The 16,632-nt window shown below is 48.3% G+C and overlaps 1 protein-coding gene across 2 annotated transcripts in view; it reads left to right on the forward strand.

Annotated features, from left to right (window-relative positions):
• Positions 1 to 16,632, forward strand: part of LOC102058672 (fibronectin type-III domain-containing protein 3a-like) — a 233,106-nt gene that overhangs the window by 167,409 nt on the left and 49,065 nt on the right. The gene's annotated exons all lie outside the window — the stretch shown is intronic.

Raw genomic sequence — 16,632 nt, forward strand, 5'->3', positions numbered from 1 at the left:
GGGGTCCAGCAGCACCCATCGGTCCCCATGGGGACCCCAGCCATGGCAGGGGCAGCGAGCAGGGTCCCTCCTCCTGCTCTGGCCTCCAACAGCACCATCCGCTGTGCCAAGCCAGCGCTGGGTTTGTGCTGCACGGCTGGCCCAGCGCAGAGCTCGGACCTGCAAAGCTTTCGCTGGAAGCTGGTGGTAAGTACAGCCCCTTGGCATCCCCTCATTGCGACCGAAGTCCCATCATTTTGGCCTTCATTTGTCTGCGAAGGTTATTTCAGGTTATTTCCGAGCCCTGGGCACAGCACTGAAATGGCGCTGCCTGTCTCCCACCCAAAGCAAACAAGCTGCCGGCTGCCTCCGCACGCCCCAGTGCTGGCCCAGCACCGCCAGCCCAGCTGGCCGCATCCCAGCGCAGGAGGAGGAGGGCTCGCCATGCAGCTGTCGGTGTTGACAGGCTGTGCCTTGTGCTAACCTTTCGCTTATGCACTGCCTGATTTGGGAAACTAATAATTCAGCGGGTAAGCGAGGCAGCGGTGGTCATACGTGTTCTGCGGCATCGCTTCTGCTTGCTCAAAGGTGGGAAAATAACTGGTGCACCATGAAGGCTCCCAGCCAGCTGCCTTGTTGTTCTCACTGGTGCTTGCTGTGCGCACGCTGTCAGCCCTAAGTGCTCAAAAACCTTGAAGCAAACCTTCCAAATCATCGTTCAGCACTGTTTTTCTTTGCTGTTCAGGGCCTGTGCCTGTAGGGTGCAAGCAGGTAACGTCTTCAGGCTTCGCTCTGCAAGCTCCACAACTAGAAAGACACTTTTTCCCCAAAGAAAGCAGGAGTGAAAACTTCTGCTCTAGACTTTTGATTTTAGCCAGCGTAAGTCAAGCCACTAAGAAAGTCTGCTTGGGGCTAGCATGTGTGCATTGCAACCTTTTAAAATTACATGTGGGGCTTGGGCAGTGTGGAAAGCGTATTCTATATGCTGAAGTATAAGCTGATTAATTGTATATTTACTGTAAAAAATAAGTGCATTAACCTACTTTTCTCACTGTTGGGTTTTACAACTGTGGAGTTGCTGGATGCAGTGTTCAGGGCTTGATGCCCCACCAGGCAGAAAACAAGCAATGCTGCAAGTGAGGTGGTGCTCACTCCCCCTGCCAGGGCGGAGGGGCGAAAAAGGGCCCATCTCAGCTGAAGCATGTAGCAGTACATACAGCCTGCAGGTGTGAGCGTAAGCAAGGGCTGAGGCTGCGAGGAGGCACACATTCCTTATTCTCCTGTCATAGTTTCAGCATGCAAACCATGTATCATAGATCTTGTGGTTTCTGGTTTTGAAAAAATGGGGAGACTGGGGGGGTCTTCCCAGCAGGTTGAATAGGCACCACCAGCTTCTTAGACCAGGAAGTAGAACAAAGTGTTTAAATACAAGAGAGGAAAATCTGCATCGTGTTGATCGAGGCAGTAATCTTTTTCTGGCTGGGGGATTACAGCGCAGCAGCCAACGTTGATTCCTTAATGGGAAGATGGGGCAGAGAGTTTCCCTTAACAAAACAAATCCTGGTCCAGCAGATGCCCAGGATACAGTGCCTCCCACATGGACAAAAACCTCTCCCCTTTACCTCTGGAGGATGGGTTTCAGGATAAACTTCTGTGCAAGCGAAGAGAACCATATGGGCGCTGTTTTGTCTTCATAGCAGGCTAAAATGTGTTTTTCTTTGTGCTTATTCTCAGAGAGGGTCCAAAGCAGCCACCTGCTGCCAGAAGCTAACCACAAACTAGATTTCTGTTTGCAAAAATAAAACAATCTTTCTGTTTCCAAGAGAACAGTACAAACCTTGGTTTCCAATAAATCCTGGCCTTGACTGCTCTGCACTCCTTTTCAGCAGCTGCCGGGTGCAGGCGTCCCCTCCGGCGTGCGCATCCAGCCCACCTGCCTTCCCTCCCCGCGCTGCTGCTGGCTGCTGGGCAGGCGTTTTCAAGCAGGACTCTCTCTTGCTCTCAGCTTTTCTTAACGTTCTTCTTCAGCTGCTGTACAATCATCTGACCCTGACTGCAGGTGGAAGGGCATTTTCTGCTTTCTCTTAGGCTGTGTGTCCCCAAACCCAATCAGCCCAAATTGCTGGTTGCTTCTGGAAATGTTAAGTTTTGGCAAGGGGGTTTCTCCTCCCTTGCAGGTATATGCTTGAATATGTTACAAATCACATGAGATGAAGCCATATTTCTAATACTCAGTGGCATGTCTGTCTACAAGCCTTCAGTGGTCTTTTTTTTTTTTTCCTCAGGCTGTAAAAATATTTCCTTTTTTTACACTTGTGTAAAAAGTTGTCATTGGGGCTTTTTAGCTCCACATGATTTTTGGCTGCTGTGGGGCCAAATTCCAATGCCACAGGCTGTGTAGTTCAGAAACTACATGTAGGATGTAACCACCCTTATTCTATAGGAAGTGTCTTCATAAAAAAATGCTTGCAGGATGTGAGAAGCAAGCAACCCCTCAGTTTAACAAGCAATAAACTGCAAGCACTGGCAATAAAGAGAGAGTTACTGCTCTGAGCAAGGTGCTTTCTGCCCCTGCTATCTATAGGAGCCTGGGCACATATTTGGGGGCTGGAGGAGCTCAGTGCAAGGGCTTGGTGCAATCCAGGGGCAGCTCCCACTGCCTGAACCCCCCCGCCAGCTGCAATAGGTGTCTGGGCACCGACAGGCTGCAGGTTCCTTAGGAGGAGCTAATTCTCACACTGAATTCTAATTTAGCACTTCTTTTTTTTTTTTTCTTTTTTCCCCATTCCTACTGTGGTCTGACATTAAAAGAGGGACTTCTTCCATATGGCAGGGGGGAGAATACTGGGCTCTTTATCCTTCGCGTATGGCAGCGGAGGGTATGACCTGATTAGTAGGGGAAAAAATAAGCAGCAAATGCAAAGCAAGGTACATCAGATTTTAAAATACCATCGATGTAAGCCATAAAATGTCTTACAGACACCACTGAAAGCAAACCCGAGGGATGAAGAGCATAGACTCAGGGTTACAAATCCATCTCCCAGCACATGGGTTGGCAAGATTGGGAACTCAACCCTACTTCTCCCAAACTATTTAATTTCAGCTCTGTGAGTGGCCACATGTGCAAACAAATATTTGGAGTATTTGCAAACTTCACTTGAGGGTGAAATGTGCCCGTTTCTCTCCTGTCAGTGCAGCTTCTTACGCTTCAGAGGAAGCCTGGCTGCTCTCAGAGCAAAGCAGGGACTCTTTGTTAGTTCAATAAATATATTCCAGATGGATATTCACCAGGTTGGGAGGGGGGGTAAAGGGGAAGAGGTAGCAAACACATCCTATTTTGGTCATTAATAAAAACTTAACTTCCAGGAACGTTGCTACATGTCTCTACTAGGGATGCTGAAGACTAAACAGAGTTTGGTTTTGGTTTAGCCCATTGAAATCCCTTTATTTGCAAGGCGTGCGTCTCTGTGATGCTCTGCTTAACTTCAACAAAGCTCCACACAGCCCCCATGAACCCCCTCAGATAACGCCTTGCGGGATCAAGGGCAAAAGACACAGCATTGCCCTGCGTGACCATTTTGGGAATCGCTTTCAGCACAAGACAGGAGGTTTCTGCAGCTACTTTGTCTAGCAAGCCTGTGCCAGGGGCGCTGCAAAGGGCTGACTTCAGGGCAGCTCACTTTTTGCGAGCAGTTATTGCAAAAGGCAAGCGTGTGGCCTGACGGCTGCAGAACTGCATCTATCCCAGGAGGCAGCCGAGGCTTATTTCCCTGCTGAGTAACCATCTGAAAGGAGACAGCCCCTACTCTCTGCCCTTTTCTCCTTCCATATTACTCACGGCAGGAAGCATGCTGGCGTGATGAGGACACAGTGCTTACGTGAGTGAGGGCTGAAAAATGCTACAGTGCCCTTTCACCACTACTTTTCAAGGAAAATGGAATGAGAAGTTCCCCACAATTGGCCTTGAGCCTCTGCCTCCTGTCAGCAGCATCTCCTCCCACATGCCTCATCCCTTCTTGTCCTTCATCACCCTGACTTACTATGCCAAAGGTTCACAGGACTTTGGAGCTGGTGCCTGTTCCCCTTGTGCTTTTCTGGGTGCTCAGGTGGGAAGGCCATTGCTGTAGCTCCTCTGCAAACCTAAAGCAACAGCCTCACCCTGGGCAGAAAAGCTCGTGGTCCCCAGCTCCAGGCTGACCCAGCACCCTGCTCCCTACCTGGGCAACGATGACCAGCGAGGCTCCGTGTGCGTGGTCCAGCCCCCGTGATGTGGTGGCCCAGAAGACCTGCCCCAGAGGAGATCCACAAGCCCTGCACAAGGTCTGCTCGGTCCCACGTGGTGTGGGACTTGAGGCAGGCAGCAGTTTTGTGCTGAATTCAGGTGGATTTTGTGCTTCGGGATGTGGCGCCATGACTCCAGTCAGGGTTAATCATATCCTGTGGTAGGAAAAACAGGCCTCGGGGATGTGAACTAATAAAACAGGCACTGAGAAATGATTGCCAAAGCCCTGGGGACGGCTCTGCACATCCTGAGCTCCTGGGTACTTTTATCCTGTGATCTACCAGGAGCCTGTTTAAATCTGAATTGTGCTGCTGATACCGAGCTGAGGTGGAGTTTGCTTTCACTGCAGTTAAAACCAAACCTAATCATTGCAATCTGGGGTTGTTCTGAAGGTTGACACATGTCCCTGGCGCACCTGTGTGGGCTCCGCGTTGCCACCGGTCCATAGCCAAGGCTGCTGTAGCAGGTCAGTGTTGGGCAGGAGAATCAACAGCCATAGAAAGTGGCACCAATGATTCAGTCGTGGTCCACCCAAATTAAATTTCTCCCATGGCGGGAAGTTCTTCCGGTGAAATAACCCCAGCAATTTGCAGACATTCAGTATGACACTGATTCCACATAACTACAAAGGCACTGAGCTCATCAGCCTCCACAGCTTCCAGCGAGGGGTGCCTGAGCCCACGGCTTCCTCCACAGCCACTGACCTGCAGAACTGTCATGTATTTTTATTTGCCCACTCATTTCTACTCGATGTTCCTCTAAAACAACTGTGCTCCAGCAAGGAGTGCTGCAGTAAGAGATACAGCTTACACTTCACGCTCACGGAGGGCACGTTTCATGGCAAAATGACTCTTCTTAGTTGGGAGTTGTGAGAATTCATTGATAGTTGCAAAGGAAAAAAAGTAGAAATACAGGGTATTCAAGCTAGAACTTCCACTGTGATAGTCCTCCTGCGTCAAGGCAGACAGAAAGGAACAAAACACCGTAGCTGTGGCCACACCATCTACAAGGAGCCTCTCAGCTTTGGTTCAGGTATCATCTCGCCTGCTTTGTCTAACCAAAGGATTCCTTGGGCAGCAAACTGTTCAACCCCTCCTCCACCCCACTCCCACCAAAAAAATGAAGAATAGTGGTAATGGAAAGTTAAAGTTGTGAATTACTCAAGAATTCAGAGCAGAGAAGCCCAACAGATGACGTTTCAATCCCAAATTTAATGGAATTACACAAAAAATATGAAATGCTTCAACCCCTGCTTTCCCTAGAAAATGGAAATCTTTACCGACGACCAGCTCTTTATCCAAATGACAGAGATTATGTCCCACAAACCATCCGGGCTGCACTCTCCCGGGGCTGTTGGGAGAGAGAGAAGATATGGGGCTGTTTGGGAAAACAGTAAATTGGGGGATTTGTTTCTTTCTTTTTATGTTATACTTCAGGGGCTTTTCTTTAAGTTCAGTGCAGAAACACTGCAGGACAGCGTCACCTTTACTATCCCAGCTTGTGTAAACACCACTTGGGCTCCTTTTGGATGAAGGGATCTGCATGTAAAAACTTGTGGCTTTTATGATTGTTTTTGCCATATTCTATATATAAATACGAACCCACTTATTCAAGGGCAGCGGTGGAAATGCAGCTACACGGTACGTGAACAGCAGCCCCCCATGTTGGCAAGACACTTTCTCCCCCTCTCTCAAAGACGTTAGGGGCCAGGGTCCGTTAGCAGGTTCACCCAGAGAGGCATCCCAGCCTTTTGTCCATCAGAAGGAGGATTTTAAAGCCTCAGCCACATACCCTTTAATAAGACAAGGGATTAGCAAGCCTCGTTGAGTGACACTGTGACAAAAGGCCAGCCTCGTGCATGTTTCACCCCTGCTCACGTGCCCCGCGCCGCGGGAGGACATGCTGCTGCACCCACGGCCTGGGGGGGAGAAGCTGAAGTGGCTGCAAAGAGGGGAAGTGCAAGGCATATTGCTTCATTTTTTTAATGAAACAAGAATCCTGCAGTTCTCTCAAATATGTGCTCTGTGGTTTTGTTTTTCGAGAAATGGCTGGAATAGATACTGAGGACACATGTGTAGGTGGGGGAGGGACGCGGGTTCCTGCTTGCAGGTGGCCCTCCTGGGGTGACTGCCCGCAGTAGCTCATTCACAGGTACAAATAGTGCGTTTTTGGAGGCTTTCCCTCGGCTCCACTTGAAATGCTGAGGATGAACAAGACCAAAGAAGGTCATTGCAAATTTTTGATGGCTAACACTATGGTAGTTCAGGCTGTGCCATGACACAGTGCTACGGAGAATCTGCTCTCACATCTCCTCCCCAACGCATCTTGCAGTGTGTGATGCTGCTTTACCCACCATCAAGTTGTAAGTGGGATGCAAAGCGAAACTTTTCAGTTTGCTGGGTTTAATGGAGACTGCGCTTTGCACCAGCCGTGACATGGGACCTCTGTAGCTGCGTGATGGCCGGGGCGATGTTCATCTGCAGGGTCTGGCTGACTTGCCCCTCGCTATAGCAGAGGAGCACTTGGCTCAGAGGTCTCAAATCGGCCCCTGGCACACAGCAGCTTCTCACCCCTCTCCTGCAGCTCTAACAGAATGCTGTCCTCCATTGTTGCCGCACTTACGATGACAACGAGAGGGCTGGAGCCCCTCTGCTGTCCCGGTGGGCTGGGGCGGGGGCTGCTCCGCCTGGGGAAGGGAAGGCTCCGGGGAGACCTTCTGGCACCTTCCAGTACCTGAAGGGGCCGACAGGAAAGCTGGGGAGGGGCTTTGTACGGGGGGGTGCAGTGACAGGGCGGGGGGGAATGGCTCTAAGCTGACCGAGGGCAGACTTAGGGCAGATACTGGGAAGAAATTCTTCCCCGTGAGGGCGGCGCTGGCAGAGGCTGCCCAGAGCAGCTGTGGGTGCCCCATCCCTGGGGGTGCTCAGGGCCAGGCTGGACGGGGCTGGGGGCAACCTGGGCTGGTGGGAGGTGTCCCTGCCCCTGGCGGGGGTTGGGGCTCGGGGGGCTGTCAGCTCCCTCCCAACCCAAACCATTTGATGGATGTATGATTATCTTGCCCGCATTATCACAGCAACAGAGTAACCCCTAACAACCCCCAGCTCCTAGCTTCCCTGTTAAGCAAGGAGTGACTGTTATTCCCAGCCTGTAAATTAAGAAGTGAGGCAGTGACTGATGCCGGAGCACCAGACCACTCGCAGCTGTGTTTTGCCTGCTGAAATGTGCATCCTGAGCTCACCCTCCACAAGACCGCGGTGGTGACCAGCAGCATCACCCAGCCAGGCTCCAGGCACGAAGGCAGCTTCAGGCCATGCCCGCAGCAACGTAACTGCTCTGTGTGCGGCTTACACCTCGCCTTCCTGGTTTTCTGGCAGGTGATCGGGAAATTCACTGCTGGAGTGTCAGAGACAAGCCCCACGGTGATCCCCATGGGTCACCTCAGCTGGCAGCTGCTCGGGGCCTCACTCTCAGCCTCCGGAGCCACCAGCCCCCTCTCCAGAGCACGGCACTTGCAGGGAACACGGCAAAGCTCCACGTTCCTGCCGAGGAGCTTTCAGGAAGGCTGTGTAAAACCCCCCCTCTTCCAGCAGTCTCCATTGCAAGGCACTCACAATAGCTGCAGCAGGGAAGGCAGTGCAGATTTTTTTTTCCATAGCAAAAGATGGGGAAGGTGGGAAGAAGCCAATTTTTTTTTTCCTGCTTTCTCATGCACAAAAGGGTCCTTATTCATTTTAATAGCAGGTTCTCTCACAGCAGTCTGCTCTGTCAGCCAGACAGCGGAGAAAGACTCCTTATGCAGCTACCTCACGCAGAATATTGCCTCTCAGACCTTCTCATCTGCTCTCTGAGGATGGGAAACTAGATCCATGACAATCTCAAAATGGAGAGCATTAGCCCTGAACAAATACGTAGATTGCAATAATGGATACAATATGGAGGTTTCCTCGAGGAGCCAATATTTGTATTCTTCACAGCTGCAACTTTTTCTTTTTCTGGTGTTTTTTTTTTCTTTTTAGCCTGAAGTGCTCCCAAATGCTTCATGCCATGTGGCTGCTTCTTATTTGCATCAAAGACCTGATTCATCACTGCTCTGCATTTTGATAGATTATGTATGCTCCTACAAAGCAGATATAAAATGCTCATCGGAGAGTATGGTGAGCCTCTTCGGCAGTGGTGCGGACACCGATCCGACACGAAGGAGACAGTGCTGCAGCCCTGACATGTCTGCAGAGTGCTGTGGCTGGAAGAGGAACCCCCAACACAAAGCAGGGCCCCCCAGGCCTCCATCAAGTGAAAAAAAAGGAGAAAAAAAAAAAAAAACAACAACCAAAACTGGGAATGGAAACAATAATGAGGAATGGGGTTATTGTAGGAGAGAGCAAGTAAAAGAGGTTGTTTCGGGACAGTGAAGAAAATGCCAGATAGGAAAGAAATAGTGCTCTGAAGAAAGACAATGGAGAAATAGAGTGAAACAATTGAAAACCCATGTTAAAACAGAGCAGGGAGATTGCTGATCACAGGCGAGCCACTTTTCATGAAGGTGCTGCAGCTTTGTTCGCTTCCACCACGTGCAACACGGGGGATGCAAATAAAACACCTTGTGTACATAGTTAAGTTGAAACTTCAGTGCTAATGTGATGCCACAAAGGAGATGGTTTTTCACTCCCTAAATGTGAAGGGGCGAGGGGGGGGGGAGTTAGGAAATGGGCAGCAGCCAGAAAAATAAGGAACCTGCATCACCTGATGAAAGGTAGGAAACCTGCACCACACACAGAAAGAAAGGAAAACAACGCAAACAAAGGGGAGAGCATCACATTACACTTGACATGAAAATATGATTGCATCAGGCCTTTATTGCTGATGGTTCACCTGCAGCTCATCCAGTTAAAAAAGAGATCAGCATTTCAACAGCTAAAGTCTCAGCCTTTTGTCTGATGGAAAAAATCCATTCCAAATGTGGAAATTTAAATACAGACTATAATTTTGTTACAATTCAGATTTATTCTGCTTGCTTTCTTTCCTTTTTGTCCTTCCCCTCCTCTCTGTTCTTCAGCAATTGGCTCTGATGCTTGGTTCTTGCTCCCCAAAGACCCTCCGCAGCTAAGTTTCATGCAGCAGGAAACAAGCCCCTGCCCTGCCTAGCCCAGGGAGCCAACCCGCTCCGTCCAGACCCTCCATCTCTGGGATATAAACACATGACCCAGGTGCTTCAGCATCTTGCAAATTTTATCTTTGCACAAAGCAACAGTAAAGAATGGCAATGATGTTTTTTTAAACATTTTCAGTCTGGTTTATAAGAGCTAGTGGTGAACTCATTTTGGCTTTCTCCTTTCCTTGCCAGAACGAGGACAAGCAGCCCCCAGCTCTAACATGTTTAAATTACAGTTGTTTTGAGCATTTCTGAGGATCCAGCTGCTTGGATTACTTTGAACTATGACTACATTCATGTCAGGCCAGGCAAGCAGACCTGACTTAGCTCCACTGGCACTGCCACCAGGGCAGCTGAAGAACCGCCTGTGTATTTACCCTGGGAGCAGCGACTGCTGCAGCAACTCGGAGCCTGAGCCTTCCCACCGCTGAAAGATCCAATGCATCCCCCGTGTGCCCTGGGGATGCCATAACGCTGGGGAGCGAGGCTGGGATGGGCTCCCTCCTGCAAGGAGAAGCTGTTTTCAAGGAGATTGTGATTTCCTTCAGCTGTAAGCTCTGCTCTGAGCACAAGGTATGGTGCCATGTTGCATGTGCTTCCCCTGGCATTTGCTTGGGCCTGCCTCTTCCCAGTGCTGTGTTGCGCTGTTTGGAGGGGGGGGGTGTTTGCTTGTTGGCTTGGGGGAAGAGTTATAAATTTATGGGTGAACACAGCTAGTGTTTGAATTGGGATATGTGACTCCTATCTGGACTCTTGCTGAATAATTTGAGGAGGAACCAAGCAGAAAGAGCTTGCAGAAGGTGGTAAAGGGAGAGACCGGGCGGGTGTCCCACGGCCATCTCCTCCCATGGTGGTGTTGCAGAAGAGCAGCAGCTCCAGGCTGGGTCTGAGAGAAGCAAGCACTGGCTTCCCAGCTCCAGGCTTTCAGGCGAGGAAAGTGTTGGTGCTGGGGCAGTGCTCGAGTAAAGGAGAGCTGGAGGGTGCCATGTTCTCCATGGCCAGAACACCAAGCAGCCCCTGCGTTTGCGATGCTTCTCCAAGGCTCTTCAGAGCCATCAGACCCAGTTGCTACGAGTCCTCTGACAACCAGCACTTTCCCACTGGACTCCGGTGGCTCAGCAAAGAGCAGATGTCGATGTGTTAATTACAGGGGACGAGTTCAGCAAGGAGTCAGAGCTGCTGCTAAATATAAGCAGCCAGTCATTCAGATGAAGACGCCAGGCAGCCAAACACTCCTGACTCTCGCAAACTAACAGGCACCTTCAGCCTCCAGGGATCCTCCTGGCTCTGAAGAGGCCCCTCCAGCCACTTTTCCCCCTCATTTCAGAAGCAGCCAGAGTGCAATTAGTTTGCCACGGCTGGTCGGCAGCCTGCGTCAAGCTCCAGAGGAGTTGCACTGCCTTTCAGTGCTCCCTGGCATCCTCTGTCATTATTTACAGGCATCTGCTGGCAGCGAGTAAGGTGGAAGCTCCAGCCATCCCTGCTCCCAGCATTACAGCAGCTTGGGAGGTGATGAGGGCGAGCTCAGATTTTTCTCCTTGCTCACAGAGAAGTCAGCAATGGGGCTGCAGCGACAAGCCAGGGTTTAATTCGCTTTTTCTAATGTGTTCCAATGAACTCAGTCGAACCTGAAGAGTGGGGCAAATGAAGGTGTGGGTGCAGCTGTAGGTCAGGACACGCAGTCTTTGTACACCGACTGTGCCATGTAGTAAGTGAGAGAATCGTAAAACAGATGTTCTGTGGCAAGTGTAAATTACCCAGGCACTGAACTTCATCCCTTGCCACTTACAACAGCCATAAACGCAAGGTATGTTTACTGTGGGTTGCGAAGGGCTTTTGTTTTGCAACTTCATCATTACTTTGTACCAACAGCATTGCGGATCCAGTGATGGTATTCAGTGAGTTCATGTGGGGTTTCATGTGAGAACTTCTCTGCAAGGAGTTTCTGGTCCGGACTGGTGGGTCCACAGCAGGGTTCTAGGTCCTGCTGGGAGAAGGAAGTGCAGATAGCGAAACACAATGCCCACCTGCATCTCCATCACCTGCCAAACTTTGCTGATCCATTCCGGCCTGTCCATACTGGTGCCAAGAATCTGTTCTTTCTTCTTAAGACATCTCTCTTTTTTTCCCCACTGTAAGATACCACCGCTCCAGTTGTGCCAGGAATGCAAACCACTGTGCCCACTGAGAGGGCAGAAAGCACTATTAATGTTACTGGACTCCAAAGAAAATCACCAAACTTGCTTAAATTTCTTCACTTGAAATGGCATTACTTTTTAACAACCTAGTGGACAAAACCACACAGAGCATGGAGCAGAATGCTGGTATAATCCAGTGCATCTGATGGTATCACCTATTTATTTAGATAAGTGTGGTTTAATGTTAAATGTAAATGTTGGTGGTGAGCTGCTTCTGGGGTTCAATGGCAAACAAAGAGCAAATTTTCTGGATTTGGGATGAATGTACCTGTACATGCAGAACAGCAGGCATGTTTCATACACCTACAAAAGAAACTCCCGCTCCTGATGCCCTACAGGCTTCTCCCATTGTGGTTCTTTCAAAACATACAACACAGAGTGCTGTTTTGCTCTTGATGGACCAGATCCTCAACTGGAGAAAACACTCCGAATTCCACTGGGGTGGATGGAGCAATGCCAATACATACTGGCGGAAAATCCGCTCCAGTATATGCTGTTTACTTTTGAGGATCTAAGCACGTACACTTCCAACAAAGTGCTGTTTGATAGAAGTTTGTTTGCCAGGTTGCCTTGCCTCGGTCCCTCCTAAAGTGTACACAACAGTATTTTGTATATAATAAGAGAAAATGAAGTGAATGTGTTCCAAGACCTCATTCGCAGGTCCTAATGAATTCAAGAGATGGGAGGCTTTGCTAAACACTAGTTAAAATAACCATAATCATCATTATTATTGCCATGCAAGTATGGAAAAAAATGTTTTTATTATGGACTGGAACTAGAAATCCAGAGCAGATGCTAATCATCATAAGTGGGTTGTTGGTGTGTAGGGATTTTGTGCATCCAGGTATTTACTGTGTGCAGCTTGTAAGCAGCAGGTTTTTGTTACTCAAGCCTTTCAGCAACCTCCCCCACCCCTGTTCAGATTGGAATATGTTGTAATTTTGATATCCATCTTATCTGTCTTTTCACCCCTTTCTTGTTAAAGGAATTACATGTCTTTAATATTTTTGTTCCTCCTTCTTCCTCCTGGCCCCCCCCCTTTTTTTTTTGTTTGTTTTGGTTCATTAACTCACCTAGAGCAGTTGAATTAGCAAAGAAAAAAGTAGAGATTACAATTCAAAATTTTCTAATGGAAGAATGAGCATGGGTTTTGGCACTGCTTCTTGCCATTGTTTTGCTAAGACGGACTCTCCTTAACTCTCCTTTTCCATTTCAGAGACTGCCCTTCCTTTATAAGCCCAGATTTCTTCCCATTTGTGCTCTCTTCCCTCCCTCCTGACGCATTTCCCCTTCCCATGTTGGCTGTTTCTTTTCTCTTTCCTTTTCCTTACTCCAAATGTTCTCTGATCTTATATTCTGCTATTTTTAATTCCTTCTTCCCAGGCCTGGATCTACCCTCGACTGGTATCACTGGTGTGTGTGCCTCTCTACCCTCTTCCTCCCCAGACTGAAAGGGCAGTCTGGGCAATCATTTCCTCAAAATCCAACTTCTAATCCGGCGACTCAAGATGAGCATTGCTGGCTTTTGTGTGTGGAACCCTGTATCACCGCTGGCCTTGTACACTCCTTATGGCTCTCCAGGAATTTAAAAATATAGTTAAGGCTCCCCTCAGACTTGTTCCATGCTGTTCTGTAATTTCTGACCCATCTAATCAGGGCCTTCTTTCCAGGCAGTTTGGTCACAATGCTGCTTGTGCCAAATATTTCTTCTGTGCAGCCTTGCCATCTGGAACAGCCTGCCTGTGTGCCTTCAGCCTCCACCAGCTGGCTGTAAAACTTCCAGCTTCAGCTGAAAAATTTTTTTCCCTTACGGTCATGCCATAGCAATCTGAATGTAGGATGTAGGCAGCAAACATTCAGTCATTTATTTTCCGTGGTGTGGGGATAGTTCTCATACTTGAAGCAATTTCAGTTTTAAAGGAGCCCTGGAGCTTGTGGAATGTGGGCAGTTTTTAGATCTTTCATACTAAGCCTCACTAAAAACTAGCTACAACTCTGTAAACTTTTCTATCAGACATGATGTTTGCTAGAACTACCACTGAATACCTTGCTAGGATATAAAGTATATTTAGAATGGAAAATAACGGAGGAAAAAATTATTTAATGAAAGGCTGGAGAGAAAGGAAAAGGATTTTTCTAAGTGCTAGAATACTGCATTATTACCTACAAAGGAATTCTTGTAATAATCAAAGCTGGGAGGTCCAATAGCCTTCAGTGCAAAGAATGCTCAGCATTCACCCCCGAAGACCTTCTTTATTCTGGGTATCGGACACAGTGTGCTCATGACGGGGAATCAGACCTTCCTATATCACACAAGACCACTAGTCATAACTGTTAAGGTTTAACTGGAAATGGATAAATACTGAGCCTGCGAAGTCAAAATAGTCCTTGAATTGCTGCCTTCAACAGCAACATTCATTTAATGCAACGTATTTCAGATTTCCAAATCACATCCTGATGGGTCTCTTTCAGAGGATCTCCCAAAAATTAAGTACAAATATTTCACTTTAGAAATTAAATCCCCAGGGCACTAGATATGCTTTGCTGCAGATTAGTTAGAGCCTGTGGAGTTATAAGATTCCCGAGATGGAGTGCTGAAGATTCCAAGAATTCTCTCAAAGGTGAAATTATTAATGGCACAATAATGCAGAAAGCAGGTCTGCATGATGGTCTTGTCTTCTACCTTTTCTGAAGTGTTCACAAGCCTTAAATCTGAGCCAGAATTAGTTTCCTTTTGGAATTTTCAGTGAAATGAAGAGCCAAATATTATTGACAAAAGTATGGCATGACTCAAAACAGAGGAGAAGCTTATTTTTCCTCTGAATCCTTTTCTGAAGACTTCAATCTATTTCATAGGCATGAAGAAGCATTAATTTCCTACAACCATAATAAAACATGTCATGTGTTGACCCACACTATTCCACAGAGCAAAAGTGCTGCTGCTGCTTTTACCAGAATCAGGCCAGTAGTCACGTGTGCAGTAAAGCTTGTGGAAGGGGTAGAAAGAAGAGGAAATGTCAGTGCAGAGACCATGACAGACATTTTGCCGACTATCTTCTTAAGAGGAAAAGGTTTCTCCTGCCTTCTCCACCTGGAATTGGCCATGGATTCAGCTACCACATTTTCCTTTTCAGATCACAAACAACATTACAATGAGCTGTTCAGACAAAGAAGCTCTCGTATGTGTTCAGAAGCTTAAATAAATAGGGGTGACAACAGACATCAGAGAATGAAAAGGTAATGGGCTCCTTGCAAAAGCCATTGTTTAAAGCACCAGCAGTGTTATTCTGCATCAAATGTACATTTTCAGTGATGGTGAAGCATAATAATAGCACTTGCTTGCTTTCTCCCCAAAACAAATGTAAAATCCAAGAATATTGGTGGTCTTGTAATAGCTAGATGATCAAATGCAACAGAAAAGAAGAAAGCAACAATGCTACAGCAAGTGCCAAACACACAAAGACACAATCTGCGGATTATTTTCTCTGTTCTTTCACTATTTGCTATCAATTTGCAGAGAATATATTCATTGCTTTATGGGCCAATATGAGTAAAATTAATTGTAAGGTTACACTGAGTGGTTTTGTGGCATTTATTTTACAAGGCAAGCTATTAGTTGCCTAGAAATTCAGCAGACCTGACCACCTCTGGCCTTCCTTAACACTGCTTGCTTATTTAAAAAGATGGATGGGAATTTATTTTAGTCCTGTTTAGCATAGGCTGTTCAGTATGTCAAATCAACCACTTCCACTAGTCCCCAGAGAGAAATTCTCTGACATAAAGGAACAAATTCTTCTCTTCATTGTAATATTTCCTATATTCATTAAAAATACATCTAAGATCAATCCAGGGGAAAACACATGGCCATTCATTTTAAAAGGTTAGTTTCTTTATATGCATATTATATAGCTTGCATATAAATGTAGAGTTTGCCCTTTTTCTTCTAAACTGCTGCAATCCACAGTTTATGCGGAGCTTGTGTAAGAGCACAGCTGTCACATTTATTTTGCATCCACACAGATGCTGACTTCCATGCTGTGCACAAAACACCGCTTAAATCACCGCTTCAAAAAAAGTGCCTCAAACTTGCTTGAAACATGCTAACGGAGGCGTACCGGCACAAACTGTCCAGTGGAAATAAGCTGAAGGGTGCAACGTTTATTGCTGCGTTAATTGCCAGAGAAAATGGATGTGCCGGAGGGGCTCCTCGGCCCATGCTGTTTTTTCAGCCCCTGCCCTTGATCCTCTCTGGAGCAGGGCTCGGTGCCCCTGAGGGCTTGGCATCATGTCTGATGACATGATGGGAATGGAGCCCTGTGTCAAGGTACCCAACTCCTCATTTTGACAAGCCAGTAATGAAATCTTGCCTTCCTCTTCGCTCTTCCCACTTAAATCGCTAGCGTAACACCCCTCAGTTCTTACAGTCATTGGCATTAAAGCTTTTTATGTTAATACACGATATTAGAGTTCAGGCCTTTTGCCTTTGCATGTGCTGTGACCCATCTATCCCCCTGCGTTGCTGGGGGACAGGTAAAATGTGTAAATTGTGCAGAACATCATGCATTGGCCGGGGTTTGGGGGGACGGGGGCCAAGGCTGCAGCCCTCTGGCCAGAGCCGGGCACGGGCTCGGTGTCCTGGCCAGAGCCTGGGCAGCAGCTGTGGCAGTGCCATGGGGTGGCGTGACAGGCAGTGGTGACAGGCAGTGGCCCAGGCAGGGCATGGCCCGTCAGGTGCCACCACCTCCACCCACTGAGAGCCAGGGCCTGGCAGCGGCCGCAGGCCCCGAGACACCTCAGGGGACAAGGCCCAGGCCTCCCTCATGGCAGGATGGTGGGTGCTGGCCAGCCACACGCTCCGGCCACCGTCGCACCGTTGTCTCCACTTGGTGCCAGCTCTGCCATGAAGAGCTGCGTCCCCTCCCTCGCCCGCCAGGCACCCGCGGGCCACACTCCCACCCGGCCAGGGCCTTCCAGCCACCTGCGGGCTCCCCCGCCGCCCCCCCGCGCCTCTTTTCGCGGGACCG

The sequence above is a fragment of the Falco cherrug genome, chromosome 15, assembly GCF_023634085.1.
Source record: "Falco cherrug isolate bFalChe1 chromosome 15, bFalChe1.pri, whole genome shotgun sequence".
Classification (NCBI taxonomy): Eukaryota; Metazoa; Chordata; class Aves; order Falconiformes; family Falconidae; genus Falco; species Falco cherrug.